This window comes from Poeciliopsis prolifica, unplaced genomic scaffold (genome assembly GCF_027474105.1).
Source record: "Poeciliopsis prolifica strain line A6 unplaced genomic scaffold, Auburn_PproV2 SCAFFOLD004, whole genome shotgun sequence".
NCBI lineage: Eukaryota > Metazoa > Chordata > Actinopteri > Cyprinodontiformes > Poeciliidae > Poeciliopsis > Poeciliopsis prolifica.
This window is the reverse complement of record NW_026562379.1, coordinates 5,890,130-5,902,940: the sequence shown is the minus strand read 5'-3', so window position 1 is coordinate 5,902,940 and position 12,811 is coordinate 5,890,130. Positions and strand designations below refer to the sequence as shown.

General features: G+C 35.7%; 1 protein-coding gene across 1 annotated transcript in view; it reads right to left on the bottom strand.

Moving 5' to 3' along the window:
• Positions 1-748, bottom strand: part of si (sucrase-isomaltase (alpha-glucosidase)) — a 57,613-nt gene extending 56,865 nt beyond the window's left edge. Inside the window, exon 1 of the mRNA XM_055027929.1 lies at positions 655-748. The gene's annotated coding sequence lies outside the window, so the exon portion shown is untranslated. The remainder of the gene's footprint in view (positions 1-654) is intronic.
• Positions 749-12,811: the final 12,063 nt, after the last annotated feature.

The window sequence follows — 12,811 nt, the reverse complement described above, 5'->3', positions numbered from 1 at the left end:
GAAATTAAAACGTGTGACAGGGCCAAACATTGTGCATGCCCCTGTTTGTTTCCAATCAGCTGCATGTAAAACACAAAACATTTCTGACTAACAATCCTGGTTTCACATAGAAAACAACATAGAATTCACATAAACAGAGAGCAAGTGTGCAAACTTACTGGTCTTGTTTTAGCTCGCTCTACTCTCCTAAAAATAACTTCCCCACTGTGGATCATCTTACTACTTTCAACACAGGGTTTATGACGACACACAGACTCAACACACTTAAACTATATAAGTTAAATTTTGCAGAAGATTTAGAGTGTCATCATGTGGGCTTGAAATGGTTGTCAAATATGGTTTCTTAAAGAATTTACAATTTGCAAATTGAAAACTGCAAATGGACAATGATGAATCTAAATATTTACATTTATATTTTAAATCAATGCATATATATATATATATAATATATATATATTTTTTTTTTTTTTTTTTTTTTTTTATTATTTTTTTTTTTTTGTCATTTTTTTCACTGATTTCCATCTGTAAAGTATTGCATATTTTTTTAAACATGCCCAATCATGTTGCATACCAAAAGCTGTGAATCAGACTGTGGGGATTATTTACTTGCTGTAGATTACAGTGAATGTAACAGATGAACCATGTAGCACTTACCTTGCCTCTCCTTTACATCCAAGGGAAAATGATGCTGAACTCAAGAGAGATAGATTCTTTATAAACCAAAGGATTTATTGATGTCGAAGGTCACTGCCACTCCTTCTCCTAAATGTGCAAGTCATTGTGGGTGGGTGTGTGATTTACAGCCTGAACATCAGACCCCAAGGTCACAGAATGTCAGATAACAGTCTGAATAAAAATAAAACTCATATCAGCATGTTGTTATCTATCATGCAGTCATTTGAATTCAACCTATGGAAGTGTGAACTCAGTCTGAGCTCTACATCAGTTTAAGCAAGTATGTATCATTAGCCTGTAATAACCTGCGTTACAGTGTATTTTTTGTGGAATTATGTAAGATATGATTCAGTGTAATCTTTCACCCACCATGATCACATCACCACTTGTTAGTAATTAGCACTCTTGGGTATATGTTCTCATATGCCCGCATTCCAGAAGTTAGAGGATTAAACAAAGCATAAATAGGAACGTAGTAGAATACAAAATATACTGCTATTCTGCTGTAAATATATGTGTTATAAATTGTTTTCTGTTGCAGATTTTAAAATGCATGTCCCTATGTACGTCTTATGCTGTAGATTGAGTGGCAACTCGTCAAAAACCCACTGTTTAGATATTACACAAATCCAAAATTTGGTCCTAACACAAATCACAAATAGCCTCAAAACAAATTCTAAAACTTGATGCAGAAACTTTTGGTGCACAGAAAAGCTAACAGAACAGCATTGATATCTCAAATCTGTGGTGTTCACAGACACCACAGATTTCGAGCGATATCCATGAACAATTTCCTTTTTCTAATTTGCCTCAAATGCTGTAAAACAAAATGATAACATAAAAAAGTACTTGCATTAAAGCAGTGCTTCTCAATTCCAGTTCTCAGGCCCTCTGTTCTGCATGTTTTAGATGCGCCTCTCTTTCAACACAGCTGATCCAAATTATTGCATGACCTCTTCTGCAGCCTTCAACTACTGCAGAAGCCTGTTAATCACCCACAGATTCAATCCCAAGCAGGGAGGTCTGAGGACCAGAATTGGGAAAGACTGCATGAAAGTCAGTTGCCAGCAGCTCAGATTTACAACAAGAATCCTCCATCAAGAGCTTCCAATCTTCATGCTCCCTAAACCTAATAGGTTGCATTACTGGGTCTTAACGATTCTCAATTGGTCTAACATTAGTAGTCAGACTCCTGCTGTCCAATTATATTGAAAGAGAAAATACATTTAAGCGTGAGCAGTTAAAAAAATCAGCCAAATTACAGGAATTAAACATACCTTAAGAAAATATTCAAAAACGCAATTTTCAAATAAAACATGACAGAAGATGGATGTTTGTTTTTTTTCTCCTTTTACCTAAATACACCAAAAGTAGGGTGCTCCTTATCCCGTGTGGTTGTTTTGTGGTGGTAGGAGTTCTGCAATCCCAGTCCCTACTAAAAAAAACAAAAATGGATGACCTATTCTAAAATGTACTTTGGAAGACCATGTCTAAACAGATGTTTAGTCAATGTTTGTCAGACAAATGTAGCTTGGGATGAGAGCAACACCATATTCTGCTCACTGCAAACTTGCCACAGTACATCACAAATTTCATCCATCCACACATTTACTTATACTTCCAGTTTTGCAGAACATCACAAATTTGAAAGACACGAAAAGCATTCTAATACAAGCTGTTTTCTAGGACTTGCCAACAATAAAACCTACAATGCAATCCCAAATCTAAGCTAAAAATCCCTGTGACCGACTAAGAGAAAAAAACAAATGAAAATAAACTGAAGTAGACAATGATGTTCACAAAGAGTAGGCAGTGAACAGGGAGCAAACAAAGGAAGTTGTTGGGACTGCAATTAGTGGGTTACAACAGCAGTTTCTCTGATTTGACTATTGATAGGTATATATTTGAGTAAAATGAACATTGTTCTTTTATTCTGCGAACTATTGACAACATGTCTCTGAAATTCCAAGCAAAAATGTTGTATTTATTTGCAAAAAATTAGAAATGAAAAACAAGTTTATATTCATTTAGAAACAGCAATACTAATGATTTAACTCAGGAGGGGTTCGTACATCAGTATTTGATGGAATAATCATGAGGTTTTCAATGGGGCTCAATGCAATGGTCTTTTCATTTTTTCCAGAGCTTTATGTTAAGTAAATTTAACCAGAATACCAAACGAAATCATTTTAAGCAACTGAACACATAACCAGTGTAATCAAATTCAAGCGACATCGTAAAACGAAGACTAACCAACAAAACCTTTAAACATTAACCGGAAACACATAAAATACAAGCTTTACTGTCCGCCTTGTAAAGATAAAAAGAGAGATAGAAAGTTAAGTATGACTGTTGTTTTCCTGCTACATGTGCTGCTGGGGAAGTGAAGTTTCCTCTGCCACATGTTGAGAATAGAAGCAGTATTCTGAAACGATGTTTAGTAAGCTTGGTTGCGAGATCTTGAAATACTAAACAAAACTCCACACTTCCTACAGATGTAATTAATTCCTCCATGAAATTGATTTTATCCAGTCCAACCAGACCTTTGTCATGAGTTAAGAAAACAAAACTAAAACTGCACTCCAAATTGACTTCCAAGAAAAGAGGATTTTAAAGTTCAAACAATCAAAGGTGACAAAATATGATTATGAATTTTGTGTTGTGAAAGTTTATGACGGCTTCATAATTCATCCAAATACACATCAAGTAGATGTTGTATGTTTGTGAGAATATGTGTATATGGTGAACTATAGCAATTCTGTTTACTCCTCAATCTCTGTCTCCCTGAGCAAATTCAATTCTACTCTGCCTCTGCCAGTTTCAGGTGCTTTCCCTCCAGAATGCAGCGACAGCCGATTTCAATAGAACAAACTGAAATTGGCAATTCACTCCCTCGTATTGATCCAGTCACTTCAAAAGTCGGCACTCAACACTGAGAGCTGCCAAGCAAGTTTATATGTGTGTTGATGCATGTGTTCTACTGCTTGTGTGAACATGGTTATACAATATGCCCATACAGTCCCTTGTAAAAGTTTTCACAAATCTGTAACTTTGTCACAATTTGCTGTATTACATAAACATGTCTGCATTGTACAAATCAGTATATTTTCCATTAACCACTAATGTCAAATTGTTGTGGCTCTAGCAGCTTTAAGTCAATTCAATACAGTGCTTTCAGCTTCCAGGTCCAATGTTGCTCATATATTGTGTTCATTTGTCCTTGTCCCTTGTGAACTCTCCTACTCATACATTTTTAATTGAATTTTTTTCTAGCTCAGAGAAGGCAGAGAAAGTATTCTTTGTCTTCTGTGCTTGTTAGGCATAGCTTGGTGCGTAGCACAAAGCAAACTCAGCCAGAAGTTGGAGGAAATCTGATCAGTTATGAGCATTAATTATTTTATGTAGCCTGTGAGTTTTAACCTTTAACTTTAGTCCCTGTATTATGGCAGCAATTCACATCTATGCATGCATACGTTTTAATTTGCTTTTTCACAAATTAAAACTTATGCACATATTCATTCTAATAATTTTTAGAATTGCTAGATTGTATTTTTATTTTTCATTAATAAGATTTTTAAATTTGCAGTTCTTCAAGCTTTTCGGTTGTATTTACTGATGTGAGGAATGAACATTCCTCACATCAACAACATGTAGCTGCTTTTCTCAGTCCTATTCACTTAGATTTACATTACACAATAACAGGATAATGAAAAAATGTTGCAAAACATAGAAAAAATGCTTAAGATTTTTTTAAATTACATACATTTTTATTTCCCCACAGAATTAAAAGTGAATTATTGGAACTATTGCACAACAACCAGTGAAATCTATAAAAATTACAAAAGACTACATTGAAACTATAGACTATAATTCAACTCATGCTCCTTGTTTAGCAATCAACTCTCTAGTTTAAATATCTTTCAGTCAGTTCTGTGTCAGATCCCACTACTACCTCCAGCATGTCTTTAGATCCTCAAAATTCCCCTGAACTTTGACTTTTATATGTTTTTGAATTTTTTTATTTCATCTAGTAAATAGTTTTATGTTTCAACCTCTTTCATCCTCTCTGCATTTGGATCCTGTTCCCGGCCCTTCCATAACACTTTTATTGATTAAGCTAATATTATCTTGAACTATGTCTGTTCGATATGCCTAGGCTGCTGAAGAATGCAATGACAATTTGAAACCACTTTACATTTTCCTACTACTCCCCAATTTTGCATTTCTAGCTAAATTGAAGGTACAGTATGATACATGTGGTCTGGCATTTTGTTTAGCTGTCCCAGCTTCTTGGAATGAAGGCTTAGCTACTGCTGCCAAAAACCCCACGTTCTCCTCCCACAGATAAAACATCTGCCTCTTTTTAGCCCTCTTTTGTCTCTTCCTTAGACAAAGCAGCTGAAGGATAGTGTGAGCTGTGCTTCAACCTATATTTTTTTACAACTGGCTCAGAACATATGTTTGTGGCTGTGTTTCTGTCCAATTTGAAGCTGCTAAATGAGCTACTGCAGATATTAATTGTTTATTGTTTTTATTTAACATAAAAAATACTGACACCAGGCCAGTGATTCTGCTTTTTTTAGTGCCTTAAGTTTCTTCTCAGTCTGTCATAGCAGGAAGCCACACACGTTAAGGCAGATTTATCAAGTTATAGGGAAGTTATCTCCCCCTTTTCTTTGTGCTTTCTTACACAAAGAAAGAGAGATTGGTACAAATGTAAAGACTAATTGTAATTGACTGTCCACTATCACAACTTCATGCTGGATCAGGAGTGATTGGAGCAGGAGAAGTCAGTGACTTTGTGCAATCATACAGATTTTCTTAGAGAAAAGTGTTTTTGTAAACAAAATAAAAAATAAACTGTTTTCAATTTGTTTTGTTTTTCAGCTACAGAAATTATAGCTGAAAAATCAACACAAAATTATTATGACATTTATGATTACGAGTGTAAACTTCTAACCAACTTCTTAAAACACATCTGTGGTCTGTCTTCATCCTATTTGGAGAATCCTTAAACGAACTGTGCATGAACATGCTATGTTCAATTAAAAGCACAGATAAAAGCAGAAACTGCAGGTTTAAACCGACCCACCAGGTAATAATGGTGATGATGTGTTGTGTCAGTAGGTGATCATTTGTCTAACTGATATTTTATCTCTATGAGCTGAGGAAATGTTGACGAAGGCACAAGGATACAACGTGTCTCCAAATCGCCAATCATTTAAAGTCAATAAATCAATATATGCTTTCCGAAAGGGCGTGTTAGAGTCAATCTACTTTTCTTTTTCTTTTTTTTTTTTTCTCTTTAAAGCAACCATTAAACAGGTTGTAAACATTTCTACAGAGCTCACATTTTTATAAATTAATTTTTTAGGTCTGATGTTTTCTAATATTAATTGGTTGTATGCAGAAACTCACAAACTGTCAAAAATAAAGGCATGAAAACGTCAGTCTGCATGTAATTTATAAAATATTTCAGTTGCAAATGGAATTATTGAAATAAGTTAACCTTTCAAACCTTTAATTTATCGACTGAGATTTTTTTCTTAGGTGAATTGGTCTCTCTAAATTCTCTCTTGGTGTGAGTGTGTGTATGGTTGTTAGTAATGTCTCAATGTTGCCTGCGACAGACTGGCGACCTGTCCAGGGTGACCCCACCTCTCGCCCGGAACGAGAGCTGGAGAGGCACCAGCACCTCCCGACCCCCACTAGGGACAAGGGTGTTAGAAAATGGGTGGATTGATTTTTTTCCTTCATAGAAACGTCCTCCTTAAAACTTGATTCCTTGTAATAAAAAGTAAATAAATAAAAATAAGAAGAAACATATGAAAATAAAAATGTAATGTCTTCCCCTGTTATCAGGATGTTTTTTTTTTATCTACGTATGTGATAAGAACATTTTATTTTCCTCACCACACAGAATGAAAGGGTTGCTTTGAGTCACACCAGAATCGGATGATGGAAATGTTTGCTTTACAATCAGCTGCTTCTTTTTATCTAGTTATTTATTGTCCTTAGATACATCATCACTCTTTAAACACTATGACTCTGTAACTGTAGGACGTGACTAATCTCTCAAAGACACCTCAAGCTATAATATTGTCATCTCCCTAAAATAATGGCCTATGTCATTTTTTGCTAAATGTGATTTTCTTGCTTAAATCATCTTTTGGCAAAAAACAAGTGATGTGGGTTTGGTTGTTGCCAAAACTCACTTTTGACAAAAGATGACTTGTTCTTTTAGGAACGTGATGATCTGCAGTTGGTCTGTCTAAATGTCATCACGAGGCTTTTGTTCCAGGAGAAGATCAGTGTAAATCTTTGAAGAAGAAACAGGACAATCAATGAACACAAACATAATAATGCACAGAGCTCCACACATGTATGTGCACTTTGGCTTTTGTATCACTCCTGAGAGTTATGTTCTTCATTGTTGCTGTTACTGTCTGCATGTTTTGTCAGAAACAGACTTCCATCTCCACTTACAAACACTCAAACGAGTGTGTCTGCTCATTGTCGCTCATAAAATAGGTATGATAAAAGCTGTTGCTGTTGAGCCTTGTTTGCTTCTTTAACCAGAGTGCTTTATTGCAGTGTAATGATTAACTGTTCCTCAATTGTGCATGGAATGCAATTCATGTTGCTGAACAAAGCACAATGTTTGAAAGAGTTGGACATTTATTAAAGGGGTCAAAGTATCTACTTTCCTTTGTCATGGTTGTTGTAAACCTGGCAAGAACTTTATAAAATCTGTTTTAGAGAATCTTAGAGAAGCCATAACACTCCATCAACAGTTGTACAGACACGGAGATATCCATCAGAATGTAATATCTACCACTGCTGGGCTTCTCACCATTTCTTGTAAAATTTTGTTACACAGAGTATTTACAACAATTGAAAGCAAGAAATGTTGACCTGGGATATTTAGCTCCAGAAGAGTGTTTCTAAAGAAATAAATCCTTTACTTAGGGTTAATTGCTCATGTAAAAGATAACATGCATTTCCATCACCATTTTTGTTTTTCAATTGTTTTTGTTGTTGTTGTTGTTGCATGATGAAATTATATTTTTTGGTTTGACACAAATACAAAAGCACTAGAAGGTCCTTAACAACAGGGCGTCCAACCAGGTAATAGCAAGAAGAGAGACATCTGCAGACTTTGTGCTGTTAATAGTTGCTGCTCATGTTGGCTGTAGCTTCACAGTAATGACCTCACAGATGCCTCTCATTTTGAATTATGTATTAAATGACTTCAGGTCATTTCAGAATGAAAAGCTTCTACTTGCCTCTGTCATCTATCATCACTACAAAGAGCCGCTTGGCACTTCAAAACTTCATGTTCAAAACGGTACATTATTTGCATTCACAGTCATAGCAATGCAGTGTTTTTGACAGAGTCGATGGCATTGGATCTATTTGGTACTTGAGAATTGGTAAGATGAAGAACAAATTCAAAGGACAAAAAAAAAAAACACTTTACAAAGAGAAAAGCTGCAATTTGTTAATGTGCACATTGTGGATTAAATACCATATTTGTTTCAGAGATAAGAAATAAATAACTTATATGTTCAAACCATGTCAGGATTTTTTTTCCCCAAAGTCATCTCATGATGACGTTATGTTGTAAGATATTTATAACAAAAGAAATTTTACCACAATTCATTTGAACCTCACCACTTCAGTGGTGCCAAAATCAATAAATATTCAAAAGCAGTCTTTTCACTGTTAGGCAGTCTTTTCACTGTTAGGCAGTCTTTTCACTGTTAGGCAGTCTTTTCACTGGAGGCTGTTTTTGACGAAAACAACTGAAATTCAGAGAAATTAAACACACATTCAGAGAAGAGAAAAACAATAGAGGAGGAACCTCATAAAACCAGCGCCTCCAAAACAAATCTAAAATAGAGTTATGCTCTTTAAGCATTATTATTTATTTAAAAAAACTCTTTTCAGACATCTTCATGGGTCCCTAAGTAAAGTATTAAGTCATAAAAAAGCAACAAATAATAAAAGTCATTTCCATAACATTTTAGAAAAATAACATTGAAATTGTGACTTTATTAAACATAAAAAAATTATAATATTGATAGCTCCTGATCAGAAATTATTATTATATTCTAAACTTCTGCCAAAATTGAAAAAAACTGAAAAAATTAATAAAGTAACTGGCGTGTTACTCAACGTTGAAAAAAAAAATATTTTTCTGAATTAAATTTCAATTAGACGGCATCCTTTTTCTTAATCCATCATAGTCTCTCTAACTCATCGTGATGGGATCCAGAGCAAATGGGTAGCAGCAAGAAACGTCTCTGTTGCCGTGGCAACGTGAGCAGGTGAACTTTTGTCAGGTGCCAAGAGCTGCGGCAGAGAAAAGCACACAAAGAAATGAGGTTGTCATTTCTGAACCTAAAGGTAAAAGATTCTCTGGAACGTGCATGGCACAAATAGCTCCTATTTGAAATCTCTCAATTTTTTTTGCTTGATTAAACATTAAAAGTACCATTTACAACTTTATAATCCAAGCCGGTGGGACATGGCAAAAATAAATCAAAGTACAAAGTGCAACGTATACCTGCCATAATGGTGGGTTTGTTTCCACTTCGGACTTATAGTGAGAAATATCCAGGTTGGAATCTGTGCTTGTTTCTTATTTGGACTTAAACGTTCATAATTTGATTACAATAGTTCTCTCTGAGCTGCCAGTTTATTTTAACTGCTTAAAATCATAAAATAAGTGGCTTGAAAAGCACAACATAAATTAGATTAATTTACCACATTCTATGTTTACAAGAAACGCAGGCAAGAATAACTTATATTCAGTGTGTATTTTGTTAGATCTTTTTTGTTGTTGTTGTTGGGATGTGCAGTGTGCATGTTTTGTGAATGTTAACGTTTGTATTATTAACCATAAAACTGCACAATTGCTTGAACTGCAATGAATGCTGCCTAATTAAACAGATATTATGCATTTACTCTCGATATGCTAGAATATAGTTGGAAATTCTATGTATTGAATATAGTATAATCCCTTTTGCTATATAAAGAGAAGTCAAGGGGCTAAAGTTGTTTGAAAATACAATATATCAGTTTCAATGGCAAAACAAGACGTCAACAGATGTTTTCAGTAAAACCTTGTTGCCAAGATCCAAACAATTGATTTTTTTTCCAGTGCATTGATTGACCTTTCATTATCTAGGGTCTATGTTTGCTATGAACTCAAAGCAGCACTTTTTCAGTCATTATTTTTGCAATATTCACCAACATTACAGCATCTTGCATGTTTTCCAAAATGTACTATGTATTGTTGTAAAATAAAAAGTGCTTATTTTGGAGAAAAACCTTCTGTCTGCCATTCTGATTTATCAAGCACTGTGACTATGCTTTTGTCTCAGCTTCTGTCTCAGCTTCTCTTTTGATATCCTCCATAATCTTTAATCGAGTGATTCCTTTTCATGATTATGTTTCCTTCTTTTTGGATAACTCAAGAAGGCTCACCTTTGTCAAATTCTCTTTATCTATTATCTGCCCTGATGTTTTCCTTTCCTTTGTATCTGCCCTGAACATGTGTAAACAAAACGCGAAAACTTGCTTTGTGCTTTTCTGTTTTCCTCCTCCCACGTCCCACCCTCGCCCTGCATCGTTTTTTTCATGATATGCAGATTTGCTTCTCTCAAAGTACAGACTGTATTGATCTTTCCCATCCTCTGTCTCCGTTTCTGCCCGCTCTATCCATTATAGTCTCTTCTTTCTGGTCCCATCTTCTTTCCAAGCTCTTTTTCTGATGACTGCTTTACTTAATCATAGGCCAGTACAGCGTATTTTGATGATAGTAATAATGTAGCAAAAATCTAAAGTTTGAATTTAAAGTGCAGCTCGGTTGAAAAACGCTATTTTTCTTCAACATCTTAGGTCGTAGCTTCTGCATGCATCATTATCTGAAGGATTCTGGGTTAAAACATGCATGTGTGCTTGTGTGCGTGTGTGTGTGTGTGTGTATGTGTGTGTTCTAAATTAGGTGAATGACTTTTTGTTACTAAGAGGCTCTGCCAACACAGAGACCCTCTCTTCGACTTCACTTAGTCAGTATGCCAGTGCTCTCCTCATCACTGTCCTTGTGCTATAAAAATATACACACACACGTATACACATGAAAGGCAAATAGGGATACACTTCATTACCAGTCTCTTTTTGACTCCATGACTGTCCTTGTGATGTAAATATCATATATAAAATTAGGAGAAAAGGCAGAACTTGGACTATGTCCAGAATCTCTCACACACACGCACACATTTGTGTGCTTGTATTGATAGGCTCACAGTCTCCTGTCTTCTCATACATAGAAGAAATTACATGTCTAATCTTTCCTGAAAGGCTTATATAAATGTTGTCAATCCAAAACATGCTTCTTTTGGAAAGAAAAGTCAAATCTTTCCCTTTTCAAAACAATGCAAACAACATAATGCCCAGTTCACATTGCGAGATTTTCATCCCATTTTCCCTTCCAACAATCTTAAATGAATCCACAATTAGTTGTAACAACAGACTTTGAGAAATATTTATTTTAGATGAAAAAACTGCAAAGTAAAAATACTGTAGGCTGTCTCGTTTTTAAATACCTAAAAACCGTATTGTCACACGGAGATGTTTGCACTACACTGCATTTTGGGTATGTGACATATGGTAGGTCCAATTACGTTGGCTCTGTCCAGCCAAAACAGCAACAAGTAGCATTGTTAAGCCTTTCCGATGTGAAACGGAGCATATTGAAATTTATGGGAATGTAGAGATCACAAGAGGTAATGAAAATGAGGAAGGACCATATAGAGGAAGGGGAAATAGTTGGCCAAAGAAGCTAGTATTTGTGCTGTCACCTTCAATTTCATAAATTTCAATTTCTGCTCGGGCTGTGTGATCCAGTAAACGATTGACATCCTCTGTGTCTGGTCCGGTCTTCTGTCCACTGACAGCTGTTTAAGGTCTGGTCTTTGGTCCATTGTAAGGTCTGTGGTTTCAGCAGCATTCACAGTAGTTCCTTTATTGCTTAAAAGAGCTTCTTGTTTTGTCTGTCTCTTTTGTTTCTTCCAGGGTCGCTCGCTAGCCTGGAAGAGGCAAGTTAAGGCGCTTTGTCTAGAAAAACTCTCGGCATGGTGTTTCGTTTTAGCTTGCAAAGGAAACCAGTTAGATAATCAATTTTGAGAAGCTAAATGACTCTATCTTCTGGAGAGAAGTTTTGAGAGCACAAATGAAGGTCCCTCAGTCCCTCAGAACCTCAGAAAAAGTTTGTTCTTTTTTTTCTTTTTTTTTACCACTGTGCTCTTCTTTTTTTGGGAAGAGTAAGATGCAGAGAAATGCAGACTCACCTCACTATTTTTCTTTTTTTTAATTGTAGCCAACAGCAACACAGTGTGGCACTGACGAAATTTACACAAATAAACCATGATATGATAAGAACCAACTCAGGTAAAGTTAGCCTTCTTGTGTTCACTCTACAGAAGTACAGAATCGATTGCGTCATCAACCCAGAATGCATTGCACGGGTGAAGAAGCGGCGACCTCCACGGGTTAAAAAGTTTATGAAAGACATTAAATTTATGGCGTAATTATGGATTTTTTGTATCACAAACAACATTTTTTTAGTTGGTAAAAAAAATGCAACATTTCGGTCAACGTTCAACTAATTCTGAATACCTTCATGGACGCCCTGATTATCGGGATGACTCTTAAGATAACTGAATGATGCCATATGTGGTGTGTTCAGAGTCCTCTCAGAACGACGTCAGAACTACTCTGATCTAAAAATCAGGGATGTAAAACACTTTGGATTGTCTTGCATTGCAATGTATGTGGTGTTTTCTTGAGGACGAAAAAATGCAATGTGAAGTAACCAATCAAAAATCTTGGTGACATAAGGAGAATTCCAAACAAAGAACATCGGACATGGCGCAGACAAATGTCTGGTGGCAATCAGAGATGGAGGAGCGACACAGCGAAACTTAAATGACTCAATAGTGTGCAGAGTGAAAGGCATCACAGCAGGATGACATAGAGGAGCAGGAGGAGAGGAGATAGTGAATATATGTCTGTTACATACACAGAAAATGCAACATTTTAAACAAACTGGAGAGAAACTGAAATTGAT